The sequence below is a fragment of the Ambystoma mexicanum genome, chromosome 2p, assembly GCF_040938575.1.
Source record: "Ambystoma mexicanum isolate Mex_15411 chromosome 2p, UKY_AmexF1_1, whole genome shotgun sequence".
Taxonomy (NCBI): Eukaryota; Metazoa; Chordata; class Amphibia; order Caudata; family Ambystomatidae; genus Ambystoma; species Ambystoma mexicanum.
In genome coordinates, this window is record NC_090923.1 from 731392783 (window position 1) to 731411768 (window position 18986).

At 47.9% G+C, this 18986-nt stretch overlaps 1 protein-coding gene across 3 annotated transcripts in view; it reads left to right on the top strand.

Moving 5' to 3' along the window:
* LOC138566730 (sodium/calcium exchanger 2-like) overlaps positions 1-18986 on the top strand; it is a 1535489-nt gene that overhangs the window by 177335 nt on the left and 1339168 nt on the right. The gene's annotated exons all lie outside the window — the stretch shown is intronic.

Below are 18986 nucleotides of genomic sequence, written 5' to 3' on the forward strand. Positions count from 1 at the left end.
AAAAGTTCTGAGAATTCATTATCATTTCATTGTAAATTTTCAGTTGGAAGTTAGATATAAAATCCTATCAACATACATTAAACAGTCAGCAATCAATTGGTATAAAAATTACAAGATTTGATATAAGGAAAGATACAATGTTAATCAAATCTATGGCTCTTAGAGCAACAGATGTGTGTCAATGTGCAACAATTAACATTAATCTAGTTGAGGTGCAAATCTAGTCCATGTAAACTTGCAATGTCGTTTAACTAAATCTGAAATTAAGTTGTTGTTTACAGGGAATGAACGTGGCAAATGTGGCAGTTTTAAGCACTGCCAAGAAGGCAGTTTTAAGCACACAAGACCATTAACACTGGTGAAAACATGTATGATTAAAGCAACACTTTACTGGGGCTTTAGGGTTATTACACAAGGTATATTTGGGAAATGTAATGGCAAACGGTGCATTTGTTAGTGCATTAGGCCAGAAATATTGGTCACAAATTTGAGCATTCAAAGCCCATTGTACAGAGTGTTTTGGGAGTTCTAATGTTGATGTTTGGGGTAATGTGTTGACATTTAAGTACAAAATTGACAGTAGGAGACCACCATAGGGGCGTAGAACAAGATGGCTGCGTGAAGACGCGCTCCAGCTGCCGCTGCCCTGTGAACTGAAGTGTGGACCCTTCCCAGAGCTGATTTGGCATGGATTGAGAAGCAAGAGGTATCCAGGTGAAACACTCGGGTACAGAGAGAGTACCTGACCTCAGATGACCGATGGTATTGTGGAGGGGAGAGATGGCAGGCCCAGGTACATCGAGCCAGGCACACACAGACGGCTGAGATGGGAGATCTCTACGAGGCAATGCAGAGGCACGAGCGCCCCCCTGATCCGAAGCAGCGTCATGGTGGATGGCTGGGTGAAGAGGTGCACAACGGGGCAACAGGCGCTGTCGGGGGCCTTGATCAAGGTGGATTACAGGAGGAGGAGGCAGCAGAGGACCACGCTGCTCCTCTGAGGCACAGTGATCGGGAGCAGGCCTCCACCTGAGAACAGCAGAGCATGCAGCGGGTGGATGGCACAGAGCACGCGGCACAGCCCATTGTTGCCGCAGGGGCCAATTTCTGATGTAGCAGGCCAGGTAGGGTGGAGGAGATGCGCAGGGTGGCATGAGCTCTGGGGATCAAAGCCTGCGTGGATGGCGCTTGTATGGCCAGTTGGACCACGGCGGCACCAGGTGAGAAACAGCAAGGGACGGTGGCAGGGGGTGGAGTAATGACCAATCACCCAGTTTTGGAGGACCGGAGGCAGAACATGTGGTTTGTGCACCCGGGACTGACACCCGAATTACTTAAAACCGAGAGCAAGGTGGCCACAGTCCACAGGGATTTGGAAGGGACCACTGCAGTGATTGGATAGAGTCCTCACACTGAGCACTGGTGCTTACGTGAGTTTCAAAGAGAGGGGAATAAGAGCAAGTCAGAGAAAAGGTCGGGCTCTGTGGGATTCGTTTGGGGTGATCTGTGGCCGCTGGGCGAGGTGGACCAATGGGAGCATACACGGGGCAAAGCTGGAAAGGGTGCATCTAGCGGGAATAAAGGCCCTGCTGTAGTAGTGGAGGGGGCCGAAGATGACAAGTGAGGAGAAAAATGCACCATCGCAGCTGCGACTGGAGCGGGGGTACAGATCCCAGCTTTGGAGGAAGATATCAGAGATATCCTACTGGAAATTAAGGCACTGTGAGAAGATATTCAAGCCTCAATTTCGGATTTACGGGGTAAGCCGATGCACTCTCGGATAAACTGGAGGGTGTGGAAAACAACCAACTCAATACAGATCTCATTGAAATGAAGTACAAAGCTCAGATGCTGGATTTAGAATCTTGTGACAAGCAGGTCAAGTTGAAATTGGATGATTTGAAAACAGGGAGCAGAACAACCTAAGTTTATTTGGTTTAAAAGAGCAAAAGTTGGAGACAGCCGGTTATGTCCTATAGAATATGAAAACAGTGGTGAACTCCCAGTTCATTGACAAAGGGGGGGTAAGATGTGGAAAGCGAGAGGGTACACCGAGGTCGTGGGGGGAAAAAAGGGGCCAAGGTTGGTGGTGGTCTGGTTTCTCAGATATGGAGAAAAGGCAGAGGTGCTGGACAGCGAAATATACCTTATGAAGGGGACACGGTGCACATATACCAAGTTCTCTTCAATTTTCCATTGGCTTGTCATACAGACTGTCATCCCCTGACATCCTGGGTTACTGAGAGGGGTATTCGATATAGGCAGGTTTATCCATTTGCATTGGTAGCTGAGATTAAAGATGTGGACTACAGAGTTACTATGGCTTTGGAGGCCCAGCAGGTGCAGCAACATTTCTCTGAAGAAGAAAAGAGCGGAGAACGGGCAATGATACACCCACAGTTTGGGACCCTAAGAAGGTGCTATGCCCATGCAAGAGGGTGACATGTGGCAGAAAATTCCAGAGACTACACACAGGGGTTTATTGCTGCTGGCAGGGTGATTTTAACATGTGGGCAGACCCTCGGTTGGAGAGGCAGGCGCCAGGGGAAAATGAGAGCCGAGGCCGGACTCAAGGGCATGAAGTCTTCTGGGGATTTCTGAATTCACAGGGCGTGTCGGATGTGTGGAGGCAACCCCATTTGGGGGAAAGGGGCTTTACCTTCTACTCACAACCTCATGACACATATGCCTGCAACAATTAGTTATGGCTTCACATGGAGTTGCTGGGTAAGGTAGCCTCTTGTGAGTTGGATCCCGTTGGCTGGTCGGTTCATAACATGGTTGACATGGATTTCTTGTTGGCCAGGTGGCACACCTAGGACTCACTTTGGAGGTGTAATGATACCTTATAGAAGGATAGAGTGTTTATTACAGAGGTGCTGGACGCAATCACTGACTACTTCCAACTCATTCATACAGGGGAGGTGGACTTTTGTATGGTATGGGAAGTTGCAAAAGTGACCTGGTGGGGGTTGTTGATTAGAGAGGTCGCAAACAGAAAAATGGAGAGGATGTCATTGGAAAATAGACTTTGGGGGGAGATCAGCTCTTTTGAGTTGAGGCTGCAGGCCGGTGAGGAGTTGGATAGGGGGCTGGTAGCAGAGGTGAGGGATAAGAGACAGGAATTGAGAACATTGGAGATGGATAAGGTGGTGGTGAAATTACAGTATTTGCGTCAGAAATACTATGAGAAGGGGAGCAAGGCTGATGCGTTGTTAGCAGCAAGGCTGCTAGGGAGAGAGCAGAAAGCTGGGTGGATGGGATTGCTGATGCACAAGGACATTTTTAATCAGCCCAAGAGGACATAGTCAACTATTTTGCCACGTTATATGAAGGGCTGTATGGGGTGGAAAGGATAGTGGAGGCAGAGGAGCTGGAGGAATACCTTGATGGGGTTACTTTCCCTAAGTTAGGCGATGTGGAGGCCACAGGGGTGGATGCTTCGTTTACACAGGAAGAAGTCGCTTCGGCTATCTGGAAAATGCGGGCGGGGAAGGTCCCAGGGGAAGATGGATTCACAGTTGGTTTTTACAAAATGTTCGCAGGAGTGTTGGTTCCCCATCTGGTGAAAATTTATAATTCTATTATGGATGGGGGTGGGGGTGCTCCCAGGTCTTTATGTCAAACCTTGATATCGGTAATCCCCACAGAGGGGAAATAGTCACAATCTTGCTTGTTCTATCGACCTATATCCCTCCTCAATGTCAACACTAACATATTCACGAAAGTGCTGGCTTCTAGGCTCAAACAGTTTATTCCCCTTTTGGTTCACACTAATCATGGGGGGCTATTTAGGGGACACAGGGTGCCGACATGTTGAGGAAGATGCTGTACTGTATGGAATTTGCATGGGGTAAATGGGGAAATCCAACGCTGCTCGCCTTGGATGCGAAAAAGGCATTGGACAGATTAGACTGGACCTTCCTATATGCAATTATGCAAAGATTTGATTTTGGGCCAAAGATTCTTAATGTAATAAGGGGTTGTCCATGGACCCACGAGCACCGTTGGCAGAGAATGGTAGGTACTTGAGGGAGTTCAGGTTGCAGAGTGTGACTAGATAGGGATGTTCCCTTTTCGCCTTTGCTGTTTGCTCTGTCCCATGAGCTTCTGTTGGAAAAGATAAGGGAGATCTCTCAAATTGAGGGAATATGGATGGGATAAAACTAATTCCAGTTGGGGATGTACGCGGACGAAATTCTTCTACACCAACGTAACCCTCACACTTCGGTTACTGCTGCCCTGGAAGTGATACGTGATTATGGGTCCCTATCTGAATTCAAGATTAATCGGCAATAATCCATTTTGTTCCTCTTTGATGTGGATGCAGACAGGGATATATCCACCCTCCAAAATCTGGGGATGGAGATCCAATTAGAATGCATCTGATACTTAGGGGTTAATATGTACAGGTCCCTGGTGGATTTGTGTGACACTAACTACCTGCAGTTGTTTGCGGCATTGTACCAGGAAATGGGCGCGTGGAGTAGACATGCCATTTCTTGTATGGCTCGGCTCAGTGCTCTAAAAATGAACTTTCTAACCAGAGTACTGTATTTTTTCCAGATTTTCCTTTGAAAAGCAATGGGTTCACCTGGAAAAACTATCATTTGCGACCCATGACAGTGGGTGAACGGTTGTGGATTCATGTGGGCAGAGTGCCGTAGAGGATCAGGGAACACACTATATTAGGGTTGATCTGGGACATCTGGCATAAAGAACGGGTATGAAGAGGGTCACCATGTGGCCCTCCCCACTGATTCAGTTATGGGCCCCATTGGTAAGGCATGATATCCCATACTTCAAGAGATATCAGGGCTGGTCCGAGGCAGGACTGACAAGAACGGGACAATAATGGGACAATTATGGATAATTACCATCCAGGAATTAGAGGGCTCATTGCAGATTTTGAAATGTTAAGTGTTTCTTTATTTATAGTTAAAGGGAATGGTGATGGTGGATAAATGGAAGTTGGAGATAAAAAGGGAACTTACACGGACGGAGAACATTTTGGATACACACGGTGATACTAAAGGGTTGATCTCATTACTATATGCATCATTGGTAGGGACACGTGAGGGTAATATGGATGGGCTCAGAGCCACATGAGAGAGGGATCTGGGCAGGGGGGTGAATGAACAATTATGGCAGTAAATGCATTGGAGAGCCTTTGAGACATTGTTTGCCTCCCATTGGATTAAACTGTTGCATCAGTGGCAATATTATCTGGTTAGACTGTGGAAGATGTATTTATTTATTTAATTGGTTTTTTATAACATGCCTAATACTGTACCCGAGTTCGGTTTCTAAGCACGGTTCTGGGATTTGAACCTCTGTTGCTCTGCATGGTCTTGCTTTTAAGACCAGCGCGTTGCCCCTGTGCTCTCCTCCAGTCACATCTTGCGGGATGTGACCCCATATTGTTGGCATAACTGTGGTGAGCACACAATGTATTGGCATATGTGGTGGTCTTGTGGAGGGGTGCAGATTTATTGGTCGGCGGTGTTGTGGTGGATAAAAGAAGCAGACGGCATTGAAAGGGATCTAGAACCGATCCTATTGCTCTTTAGCTTGGAGGCCTGTGATGAGGGGTGGAAGGCCTTGCCACATATGGCGGACTTTCTGTTGGTGGCGGCGAGAGCCTGCTTGACGACGCATTGGAAGAGAGAGCCGTTACCAACAGCTAGGGAGTGGCCCGCTAAAGCCAAAGAGATATATTTAATGAAAAATATCACAGCTCAACTCCATGGAGGGGGCTCTGTACCAGAGGGAGAATGGTCTACATTTCTGAGTACATTTGAAGCAACATAATATCCCAATGCATGTGGGATTGATGGCCTAGACACTGTGAGGGGGTAGGGTTCAGGGAGAGGTCCATACGCTTCTCCCATCCGATAGCCATTAGCTGGTAGGGCGCAGGGTTGTCCGGTAGGAGATGACGTTCGACAGATCTGGGATTTGATTGTTAATGCGGTAGAAGTCGCTTGTATGTTATATGGCGAAGGGGAAGTTTCTGCATCTGATGGTGAGTCTGAGGGGGAAAATGGCATTGTGTTTCTTTTTGTATTTTGATCCCTCTCGCTTCATTTCTGTGCTGATAAACAAGAAGAAAGAAATACATTGCCAGTAAGTTCATTTGATTGTAGTTAGGCTATGCCATGTATTTAATAATGGACGATTTGGCATGCATCTCACTTATTTTCACGCTATCCAATAGCCAAATGAAGAAAGTATTAGACGATGACAACTTTTTCTCTAGGACACTGACATGGGTCTAGAGCATTTCTGACAAATTTGCGTGATAGCATTAAACACAGATCTGTTCTTTTCAAATTAGGCATATGCAAATAAATATTTGTTGGAAAGTTGGGCATGCATATCACCTATTTGTTAATTAACTAGTTACTATCTGTGCAAAGGAATAGAAGATGAGAATTGCTCAATGGGGCGCAAACATGAGCATGTGTGTCATTTAATTTGCCCATTGGAGTATGGAACATTTCTAACAAATTTGAATGGTGATACAAACAAAAACCTTGCGTGTATAAAAAAAAAAGCCAATCAGAACCTATGTAATTATGGAGAGTTGGGCATTCACACCACTTACTTGCCCATTATGCATTTGCCAGTCCTGTTATACTCAACCATACTGCACAAGGGGAGGCCCAGTTGCTTACAGTGGTTGCTGAACGGATTAAGTAGCTGCTTCTGCCACTGGTCGCTCTGCAAGTGGTGTAGAGATTCTGGAGAGTTGGCAAGCCTTTCTGCCGCATGTTCTCCTCATTTGGTCAATTCACATTGCACACCCTCATGGCAGCCTCAATATTCACACCATTAGCCTCCTACCTTGCTCCCTGTGCAGCGCAGCCCCGACCCAAGCGACCAGCCTTTGTAATGGTGCAATAACATGTCAGTGCTTCAGTCCATCGGACCCTCCAACGCATGCCCTTCAGCCCACTGCAATGGCGCCTCCCCAACAAGTAGTACGCCATGTCTATCTGCCAGCGCAGGCTAATTGGCTAACTTTCCCAAAGCTCCGGGCTCAGCCTACACTGCTGTCTTCGTCATATCACCATAGCACCTCCTTCTTTTTGGCCTCTACATATTGTATCAGAGCAACTGGTGAGCAACATTTTGGGGTGCTGTGAGCAACATGTTGCTCCCAAGCTACACGTTGGGAATCACTTCTTTACTGGATAAAGAAGATGTCATGTATGTGGTAGTATCTGGATTTTTTTTAGCAAAACCTTTTTGTTGATGGAAATATAAGTACATTAGCAAAATGAGGAACAGAGAAGATGGTAGACGTTTCGTGATTGGAAGAGGAATGGATAAACGTAATTTGCACTAGAGCGGCAAAGCTTAGCCATCAGAAGGCTAGGAAGGAGGAATTGTCTACTGGTAATGATCTACATTCCAGAACCTCGGATCAGATAGGTGTGCCACCCCGGCCCGCTTCACCCTATCTCACCCTCTACGTCTCCCCCCAAAATCCCCACCCTCAAACAGTTATCTCTTCTCTGCCAGCACCAAGGCCCTTCTCCTTCGCCCCGCTCCTCCTGCTCAGCCTACAATTGAAATAGAAAAGGGGGTCTGTGTAGTTTTCTCTGCCATTTCCAGGTGACCGACCGCATTGTTTCCATTAAAGGAGAAACAGCCGGCACACTCTGTGTGCACCGTTTCTCAAATCAAAAATAGACTCCAGTTAGCTCCATGGACAGTATGCCAGGGTTCTAATAGCTACAATCCCCTTGCTGTCCATATTTCCCAGAAAGTAATGCTGCCAGGAAACCCCTTTAACTTGGCCAACGGGCTCGTATCACTCAGGGGAGACCGCCGGCATCAGGACTATTGCTTAATTAACACTCAACATTTCTTCTTGTTTTGAGGGGAAGCAGATGTTCTTCCGTCTGAATGCTGCTACAATTAGCAGGTGGGAGCCTATTGCCTCACAGTAAGATTATTTTCAGCTGAGCCCGAGGGTATGCACTTTGACCATAAACATTGTGGGAGTCAGGACACGGAGCGGGTAAGCCCGTGAGGCACCTTGCAGCTGACGGACCACCCAGTGCCTAGGTGCTGTACGCAGAGATTCATGCGAAGGATTGAAGTATCAACAAGTTTATGTGACATTTTGTCCCAATCTTCCCAGGCCATGCTTCCAGGCTTGTGGTGTTCCTTTCAAGGTGCTTGCTGTACGACGGTCCTATGTATTATTGTGTGATATTAAGGTGCTTGTGGGCTCGTTTATAGCACTGACTACATGCACGGGCCATGATAAGAAAAATAACAATCCCATGTGTGATTACATTGAGAGAGGGGTCCCAAAGATGTGAAGTTTGGGGCGAGGCACAGGTGATTGGAAGCGGAGAGGAGGACATTGTGGGACTACTGGTGGGGGAGGAGGCACACAAGGGTCTTGTCTGGATTGCTTTTACGACTTCTCAAGGGACCTCGGAAAGTGAGGTCATGTGTACAGTCTGGCCAGACGCAAATGCATCGTTACTTACAATGTAGCCCTCTAAAGGTTTTGGACTTCAATTCCCATGATCTTTACCCAGCATAGTGAATGGCGAAGGATCATGGGCGTTGTAGTCCAAAACATCTTAAGGTTCTTTTAAGTAACCATGTCTAATGTTTTGATGTGTGGGTCGCTGTAGCATAAGCCAAGCATGCCTAAAACATGGTGTTTAAAGTTTGAATTTATGTATGACAGGAATCTATGAGGCATAGTTATAGCCTACAAGCAACAGTACATTACACAACGGAAGAGTTAAAAAAAACATACATGGGATGAGTGGTAAGGCGAAGAAGGGTCCATTGTCGGAAGAGGGGGGTTTACAGTCATTTCCTGAAGGGTTGCCTGAAGGAAAGTGCTGCTTGTCAAACCCTTCAGTTCCAAAAGGTGTATTTTTAAGCCTTATTTGCTTTTGGCTATTAGGTGGCGCTTTCTGAAATGACTGCATTGGAGTCCCATCCAGGAGGAAGAAGGAATATGAGGAGGGGCACAAACCTTGACGGGGCGGTTGGGTTATCTACCAACCCATTGACTGCCCATGACCATGCTAATCCTTGCGGGCATCAGTCCATCCCTGCGCATACATTTACTGCGAATGCAAAAATGTCGAATTTTGACATCCAAATGTCACCCCATATATATGTGGAGTGTGGGTAAAGTAAATAATACACGTGGAGGGGGGTGGGTATGGCAGCAGGGGGTTTCCGCCGCATCATATATATGATGTGGAAAGGAAGGGGACGAAATTCCACATTTTTGTAATTCGCAGTAAAATATTTGCAATGATCACATAGATTATTATCCTTATTATTGTATTTATTGAGCGTGGGCCTAGCTCCGAGGAGCACGGTGCGCTTTACAGAGGTATACACCAATACAGATACATAACAGAGCGCTTTTCAGTGGTAACAACAGAACAGATATACAGCGGGGGTGGGATACAGAGGGGCACAGAGGAGGGGTACAGCTGTACCGATTGGCAGGGAGGAGAGTGGCAGGTGGTGTCTAGCGAGTCCGGTGGTGCGAGGGGCAACGTGATGGCCTAGGTGCTGAGAGAGGTGGGTCTTGAGTTCTTTCAGAATTGTAGGAGTGTGGGGGCGGGTCTGCTGCCAACCGGAAGGAGGTTCCACAGTCTTGGGTTACAGGCAGAGAAGACTTGTTTTATGGCCCTTTCCGTCTTGCAGTGGCGGATTTCAAGTCTGCACTTGTCCTGGCTTCTGGTGGTGCGCTGTCCGCTGGAGATGCTGAGTTTTTCCGCGAGGTAGCTCAGTGACATGAGGGCGACTGCCTTGTAGGTGACACAGCAAGATTTGAAGGAGATTCGTACATGCAATGGGAGCCAGTGAAGGTTGATGAGGCTGGGGTGATGTGGTCATATCTGTGTAGCCCAGGATGAGGCGTGCAGCCGCGTGTAGGACACTTCTCACGGGCACACGGGAGAAGATCCATCCTAATGGCCATTCCTGTTAACTTCCTGCCCTGCCCCACTCAAAACATATCCTCCTGGGATCTCTTTGAGCTACCCTTATCAAACAGTATAATCAAACTTTGTGCTCTTCCAGTATTATTTCAAAGCAGACTTCTGAGAGTTAATGGCCTAATTAGAACCATATATACACTCCTGGTGTAATAAATATGTCTTAATCAGGTCTGCCTTTTGTCACCAGATTTGTAAAAAGTATGCATGGCCTTCACTGAAGTCCTTTCTAAATAAGCATTGGTAAAGCCAACAGTTTTCACTTTTGTATGATTAGATAGGCATTTGCCAGGCACTATTTGTCTATACCCAAGTACTCACGCCATTTTGCAGCTGCTACCATTAATGGCCAATACCATTACAGAAGTGCCTGGCAAAAGACTATCATATGCCTTCACAATGCTCATTGGAAGATGTGGCAGGAGGAGACCGATCTTAGGTCAAGGAAAGGGCCTAGCAATGGAGGGATGCGCAGAGGGAGCGCAACCTGAACTACAAATAAGTGCACACGGTTTAGGGATGACACCTTGCCGGGGTATTGGTTGAATTGGCCAGTCTGAAGTTTACAGGGAGGCTTTATGGAATGCATAATGGGTGGGTAGTGGGGAGAAGCGTGTGGCTGGTTTTATGTCATTTTGCCACCTGTGGAATGATGTGAGCATTTAACGCCACCCTCAGCATTCTTTTTTATTTTTAAAGAGTGGGTCCTCCACCCACCCTCCCCCTCCCAACGAATGCTTTTTCCCTACCTTCCTGTTTGGGGAAGGGAATGTTGATGGCATTGTGTGGGCAGCATGGCGGCCTGTAACAGGTGACAGTGGACTTCAAGTTAAAGCTGAGCTCAGCAAGTGTCCCTTAATGAGGGTGATGGGCCATTACCTACAGGGTCGGCCTGCCACCTCGGCGCATATTGCCATTAGCATCCACGTAAAAGTCCCCTAACAGGTGCTAATGTTTTTTATTTTAAAGGCAAGTTTCTTTTTTTTGAAAATACCATTAGCACCGTGTAGGAATCTACACGGGTGCCATGGTGAAGGGGAAGGGAGAGCGTGGAAGGGAATGGGCGCTGGCTGCTCAGGCAGCTCGGAACGCGGGTTTGTATCGTACAGCCTGCGTGCCGAGCCTCCTGTCTTTCTGGCTTCCCCCCCCCCCTCTTTCAGGGAGCTAATGTGAGATATGAAGGGCAGGATGTGTTGTATTCCAAAGATCTGTGAGTCTGCCATTCTGCATGGATGCATTAAAGTACACTTGACAGTGTTTTAGATGTGGTTCTAAGGAGTAGGGAGAAAGACACAAAAAGAGCCTTTCCCATTAATCCAGTTTGCTTAGGACTTCTGTATGTTTTAGGGTCATGGCAGAGTGGGAAGCTGAGCTATGTGGATTTTACACATAACATTGCCAACCAATTTGCCTGGACAAGAGTCAATGGGCCTCATTACGGGTCGGGCGGTCCGGAAATAACAGTGGCGGTAAACCCGCTGCCACTGTTAATTCCGGACCGCCCGATCCCGAGTCCTGCAGGCGGGAGGTGATCTGACCTGGCGGGTTGAACACCTCCCGCCTGCAGGCGGACGTGGAAACACCGGTACCATCACGAGATGGTGCCGGTGTTTCCACTTCCCCATTCCCAAGGGACTCAATGGGAATGGGGATTTACACCATTCCGCCTCCGGAATTCCCAGGACACCAGGGTCGTAATGCCCTGGTAATTTGTTTAGAAAACAAATCCCTGCTAATGAAAAAGAGGTAGACATCCATCACACATTCGTTCCCATACATTATCAATAGGGATGACATTTAAATAGTGTGCTAAGATACTAAAGTGCAAGGCATGCAAATTACTTAAGACTGGACACAATAACATTAGCTGTTTCAAGGCTTCACTGTCTTTTGAACAATACCTAACAGCAGCATGGGTTTGATCCTCACCTTCACGGATACACATCATTTCCCTAGTTAACAAAAGATTAAATCTGAATTTCATAAAATATGTTCTTAGTCTTAATTAGATATTGCACCACAGTTCCCGACTTTTTGTGTTCATGTTGTAGATGTTGAAAACGTTTATAACGTTTGATCTTCATATCTGTGTAACACCAATCTCACTGCCACAACCTTTTTCTGTAGAGCAGGATGTAGGATTAAAGTAATTGAACACCATCCAATACATTACAGAAACATTTCACACTTATGAAGATAATGATTGAAGCCTCTTTGCATTTTGTCCAAGCAGGTAGAGCCAAATACAGTAATAAAAAACACTGAAGTCACTATGGCCTCCATGCATTAATACTGTTAATGTAGTTTATGTTAAGCATTCGGAGTTTCCCTTCGAGTAGAGCTTTCTATAGAATCCAGGTGTAGCATTGCCTCATGTTGTCTGCTGATATATGGATAGTGAATGCTGTTGGTCATCACTGGCCTGTGCACTGGCCATTAGGTTATCCACTGCCACCCTTCACTTCCTGTGAATCACAATTCCATTCCCTCTCTTTACTTCCCTCCCCTCAGCATGCTCCTGCCTACCATACATCTCCTAATGTATACATCCACATGTCATTATTCACACGTTTCAAGCTTCCGTCCTTCTTTTTACCTCTTCCTTTCCTGTCCTTTCTCTCCTATCTTCCGTCCCTTATTTTCATTAAATCAATATTTATTTATTTCAGAATGCAAGATGATTCCATAAAAACAAGTAAAAGATATTGCATACAAAATATAGAATAAAACTCGATAAACAATCACACACAGTTAATATGAGAAGAGGTCAGCATGCATTGCAGAATTAATCGATTACAATCCAGAAAAACAATTATGAGTTTGCTAGTTCGCAAATAAGATACCGATAACAACACGAACCGGCACCTTTCCGTACCGGCAAGCTCCAACTCTGCTGGTAGGGGCTGTGATCTACCAGCATGCCTGACCTGCTGGTAGTTCAGGACCCTACCGGCAGACAATTGCCGCAATAACTGGCACCGGTATTACTGGTGCCTGTGATTGCAGCATCCCATGGAGTCCTACGGACCTACCGGCATCTCCGCCACCTGTAATATCCCGGTACTACTGGGATATCGGATGTTGGAGACGGTTCGGTAGTCCCCCCGGTATCCAGCCGGAAGTACCAGCGGGATACCGGGGGACTTGTAATGAGCCCCTATCTTTAATGCTTGGCGAAGGTAAGACAATAAAGCCCAGCCAATTACCAGCATTTCGGCCTTCGATAAATAACATAATTCTGGAGGACACTGCTCAAATCCTGCCCCTCTTAGAATCTGAAATGAGTTCTTATGTGGAAACATACAGGACAAAAGAAAAGAAAGTGCACTAAATCTTCATAGTCAAAGGAGCACATTATGCATTTTTGTTGAGGTGCAAAATCCCTCCCAACTGCTGTAACAGCTCCCAGCAGAATGCAATGAAGATGCACCCCAGTGAAAAGACATCTATTAAACAGATGATTACTCCATAAAAGGTACTCTTGGATTAAGTCTGAAGCAGCATTGTGTATCTGCGTTTAAAAGGTTTTTTCCAATTCCCTGCTCTCCCTATTATCTTGAGTGATATGCCTCAAGCAGGAATTTGAGTCCTATTGTAAAGGTGGAGCTAAAGCACTGGGAGTGTCAGTATTCATTTGGTTTAATAGATTCTTAACATGTTGAAACCAACCAATGGCAGCAGTGCCCCTTTTAATAGTCATTTTAGTGATCAGGAATTGTGTTATTCTGCTTTAGGGTTGGCCCACACAAGGATCCAGTGTAAAAGAGATTCGAGAACTAACCAGTTCTCCAAAAACATCAAACCCAATTTCATATCTGCAGCATAATTCGAGGTTGATCTTGGAGTCCTAATAACTATTTCAATAAATACTTCTCAACCGTTTGGAGCAAGGTAGCTCTGGAAATACACCACAAAGTAGCACCATACTTTTCAATGGTTTTCCGTTTTGCCGCATAGAGCTTTAAACCCATATCAAGAGGTTGGACTTTACACATTTTCAGAAAATGTCACCCCGGCCGAGGATTGCTTCATCCGGGGGTTGGGGGGTGGGGGGTAGGGGGCTATTTATCAAAATGTGCTTTGCCTATTAGACCTCTCGAAAAGTGAATGTGTAGATAGTCAAATTCAGGAACCTGTGGAATACTACGTGCGTTGCTGAACATCTTCTGGATTTTCGTGGCTTTTGTACCCAAAGAACAGACCAAAGTTGTAGGCGTCACTGTGTTAACTTGAAAATCCACTAAATTAATAAATGCTGCATGCTTTGTGGTAAGGAGTTGTAAAGCCCTTGGAGTCTGTGCAACTAACACAGGCGTCTGCATAAGGTAACACAGGAAGAGACATGTGTCCAATACTCGGAGTGTCACTATTACTCTCCAGAAACGAGTTGTAGAGGCTGTTAATGTATAAAGAAAATAACAAAGAGGCCAAAACGCACCCTTGTAGCACACCCATTGCGATTAAAACATAGGGCGTGCAATGACCATTGTTTCTACTCCTGACACACGCTTGCTATCCTGAGGGATGGCCGTTAAGCTTTTCAAGATATCAATTGGGCACTTCATTGACCCAAGTATGTGCTACAGTTTTGGTCTGTTGACTTTATCAAAGGCAGTGCTTAGGTCGATGATGGCAAAATATATTGACTCATGCTTAATAAACAGGGAATGTGCCACTATGAAATAGAGGTTTAATCCCATTCACAGGTCCCCAGCCCGCTCACAATCCCAGCTGGAACTTTTTGAGAAGGTTATATTCTAGCACCCATTGGCCCTCATTACGACCTAGGCGGTAAGTGATCGAAATTACCACCATGGCGTAATGAGCGTTAACGCCATGGTCCGATGGCGATAAGAGCGCCATATTACGACCCATCGCGCACGAGCATTACGCCATGGCGGTAACATAAACTACGCCATGCCGTAAACAGCCCTTACCGCCCTCGTTAACAGCGCAGGGTGACCTACCGCCACCCATCATTGCGCCGACCGTAGTCAGCGGTCACCGTAATTAGCGGTGACCGCAATTAGGCGGAACCGGAAATAGCGTAATCGCGGCGGAACGGGAAACAGCACAGCGGCCATCTTAAAAAACACAATCCATTGCCATCCTACCCAACCACACCACAACCAACCCTCAAACCCTGGCATTCCATAACCCACCCATTTCCACAGCCAACCATGCCTAAAGTTGTCAAGAAGGCATGTGACAGGCAGCGGCAGGAGCGCTTCAGTCGTGTGGAACTGCAAATGCTTGCAGACACGCTCCAGGAGAAGGCCGATGTTGTCTTCTCCACTGGGATGACCCGGACAGCCATAGGCCGCAAAAAGGAGGTGTGGGAACTTGTGGCACAACGTGTCAGTGCTGTTGGAACCACCCCACGCACCTCCAAACAGTGCCGCAAGAGATGGGACGACCTGCGGATCAGGGTCCGGGGCATTATGTCAGCCAACCGTAACCTGGCCCTGGGAACTGGCGGGGGAGCAGACTCCCCACTGAAGATGCAGCCATGGGAGGAGACATGTGCCTCTCTGATTGGCATTGAGTGCATCGAAGGTGTCGGCGAGATGGAGAGAGGGGCCCCGACATCTGGAGAGACAGGTAGGTGCCTCATATCCAGCCTTGCAAGACACCCTGATACACTTGCACGTGACAATCACAATGTGGCAGACGCAACACATCAGCAGATGAGCCACACCCTGCGCACATGCAGCATGTACACTGTACAGTAGGCAGACACACACCTGCATGCAAAACCGAACCTAAAGGGAGGCAACCTGTATGTCACGGGCTACTAACTCCACCATCTATCTATTACACTCTTCACAATGCCTGCTCAATGTCCGCTGAACCATCAATAACAGTCACCCTCCTCTGCTCCACCACAGGCTCGCAATGGGACACTGGCAGGGACGACAGCACCAGCACCCCAGCCAAGAAGGCCAGGAAAGTGGGAGAAGGGAAGCATGCATCTACCTCTGCTGGACCCAGGCAGAAACCACGCCAGGCTGAAGAGGCCAGGGCAGCAAAGTCCCCCGAGGAAGGGGTCGTGACAGCGCCTGAAGCCCAACAACACCCACTGTTGCCCACTGAGGGCAATGTGTCAGCAGGGAGCAGTAATGTTGGGGAGACTGCAGCCATCGCTGCCTGCTCCGACAGTGATGTGGAGGATGACACTAGACTTGACCACAACACGCAACTGCACTCACCACACCTATCCCCAATCAGCCATCATGGAGATGACACCCAGGGCCCATCGCCACCTAATTCATGGCCAGCAACACCAAGCCCAGTGGGAGTTGTGGAAGATGGGAGTAGTCCCATTGGTCCCCCATTGGCACCCTCCATTGGGCCAGAATTCCAGCTGTCGCTGGAGCAGATTGCCAACAGGCAGGAAGCACTGGGCACACTCCTCACGCAGCATGTTGCAGAATGTGGAAGTGCCAGTGCAGCCATGGAGAGGAGTGCTGATGGCATCAGGGCTGCCATCCAAACTGCCAGCAGGGACATATGCACCGAACTTGCTGCAGTGCGGCAGATGATGAGCCAGCTCATCCAGACAATTCTGGACACATGCCGTACTGAGCAGCCCGGTACATCCTCAGCTGCAAATTCAGCACAAGCCTCTCCCGTCCGCAGGTCATCCAGGACCCTGAGGAGCACAGGCAGGGGGGCCCCAGGTTCCGGGAGAGGGGGCAGTCAATAGTGTGTAAACTATACACACTTCACCACGGGCACTGTCACATGTTTGCAGGGTGTTCAGGAGGGGAGGGTGAGGGGGGAATTGGGTGTGTTGGAGTCTTCAGGGGGGAGGGGGAGGGGGGAATTGGGTGTGTTGGAGTGTTCAGTGGGGAGGGGGAGGGGGGAATTGGGTGTGTTGGAGTGTTCAGGGGGGAGGGTGAGGGGGGAATTGGGTGTGTTGGAGTGTTCAGGGGGGAGGGAGAGGGGGAATTGGGTGTGTTGGAGTGTTCAGGGGGGAGGGGGAGGGGTTCTGTTATACCTATTCAGAAGAACAATACACTTTTTATTTTCTCACAAACGAAATGTGTGGACATTGCTCATTGCGTATGTGTGCTTTATTGTTTTACAGTCCACAGTGTTGACATACCAGACACACACAGTGCCCCAAGTGCCATCCATATGTTACACACTCGCTGTGTGTGCTAGAAGTATCGGTCAATGACATTCTGACGCATTATATGCCCGTCCTGTGCATCGCTGCCTCCCTGAGGTGCTGCCCCATCCCCATCATCATCATCCCCATCATCAGGTGGTTGTGGTTTTGCGTCAGGGGGCAGAGGCACATTTCGTCTGATGCACATATTGTGTAGCATGACACATGCCATGACGATCTTTGCAACCTTCTCATGGCGGTACAGGAGTGCCCCGCCAGACCTGCTGAGGCAGCGGAAACGTGCCTTCAGTAGGCCAAAAGCATGCTCTATCACCACACGGGTACGTGCATGGGCATGGTTGTAGTCCTCCTCATGCTGGTTCGATGGGTTCCGCACTGGTGTGAGGAGCCACCTCTTCAGGGGATAGCCCGCATCACCTGTAAAATGTGAGAATAGAATGTGTCAGGAACGAGATTGATATGTGAACATGACGCACAACCATGCCTTGATTCTGACTGTTACTGTGCACCAATTGGAGTTGTGGTTATGGATTTACACTGTGCAACCAGTATGTGTTCATGGCTCTCATGTACTGTTTTGCATGCAAAAACACAATGCAGGGGGGACGATTGCCTTGTGAGTGGCCATCCACTGTGTCCGTTCAAGCCGTCATTCATGTGACCTTGCACGTGTCCTGTGAGCTTGAAGCTCACATGATAGCAACATTGATGTCTGGCTCATTATGACCCCAGTGAGCATTACTGGTGTCAATGGGGACAGTTTGTGGGTCTTGTAGTGGTGCATTGATGTTCCTGTCTGTCATGTGCCTCCTTTGTGCGTAGTTGTGGGGGACAGACCTTTCAGTAGTTGGTGCATGGTGACGTGCATGTTGGTGGTTTTCTTTAGGGTCAATGCGGTCACAATTTGCACAATGCACTTGCAGATGGTTGTGTCGTTTTTGGGATGCACTTTCATTCACATGTTGGGATGATTAGGTCAGGCATGATGTGTACACTACTCTGTTGATGTCAGTGCTGCCACAGGGAATTATCTGGCTACTGCTAGTTGCACCCATGTGACGTATGCATCACCCCCCTGTATCTGCCAGATGAAATATGCATTGGTACATCATTCAACACCCACTTTGCATTTCCATGCTCATGACATTAGACTCACCGAGTAGGTAGGATCTTGGGCCTGCATGTCGCTCCATGTAGCGTGGTATTGTGGAGTTCCGAAGGACCATAGAATCATGGGTTGATCCGGGGTATCTGGCACAACAATGTGTGATGATCCTGTTGGAGTCACAGACCATTTGCACGTTGATTGAGTGGAAATGTTTACGGTTGCGGTACGGTACCTCCATGGCATGTGGGACCACCAATTCAACATGGGTGCAGTCAATGGCACCAATGCAACCAGGTATGGCGGCCAGTGCATGGAAACCCACTTTGGTGTTGGCAATCTCCTGGGCAGACCGTGGTAATGAGATGTGGTCATCTGTGTGCTTGAGGAGGGCATCGAGCACTTGCATCAGTGTACGCGAGAATAATGGTTGTGATATGCCATGCAAGTGCCCCACTGTGTGCTGGTAGCTGCCTGTGGCCAGGAAGTGGAGCACGGACACTACCTTCAGTAGGGGGGGGGGGTGCCAGTGGGTGTTTCAATCATGCTGACGATGTTGTTGTGTATCATGTCCACAATGGTGGTGATGGTGTCCCGGTCCAGTCGGTACAGGGTGTGGATCTACTCAGCGGTGAGGTTGAATGGGCTGGCTCTGATGCGTGGGATTGGGGGCTGCCTGCGTGGTGGCACTGGCTGTGCTGGTGGGGCTTGCTGGGCCTGCCTTGCCCTCCTTCTCCTCCTGCGTCTCCTC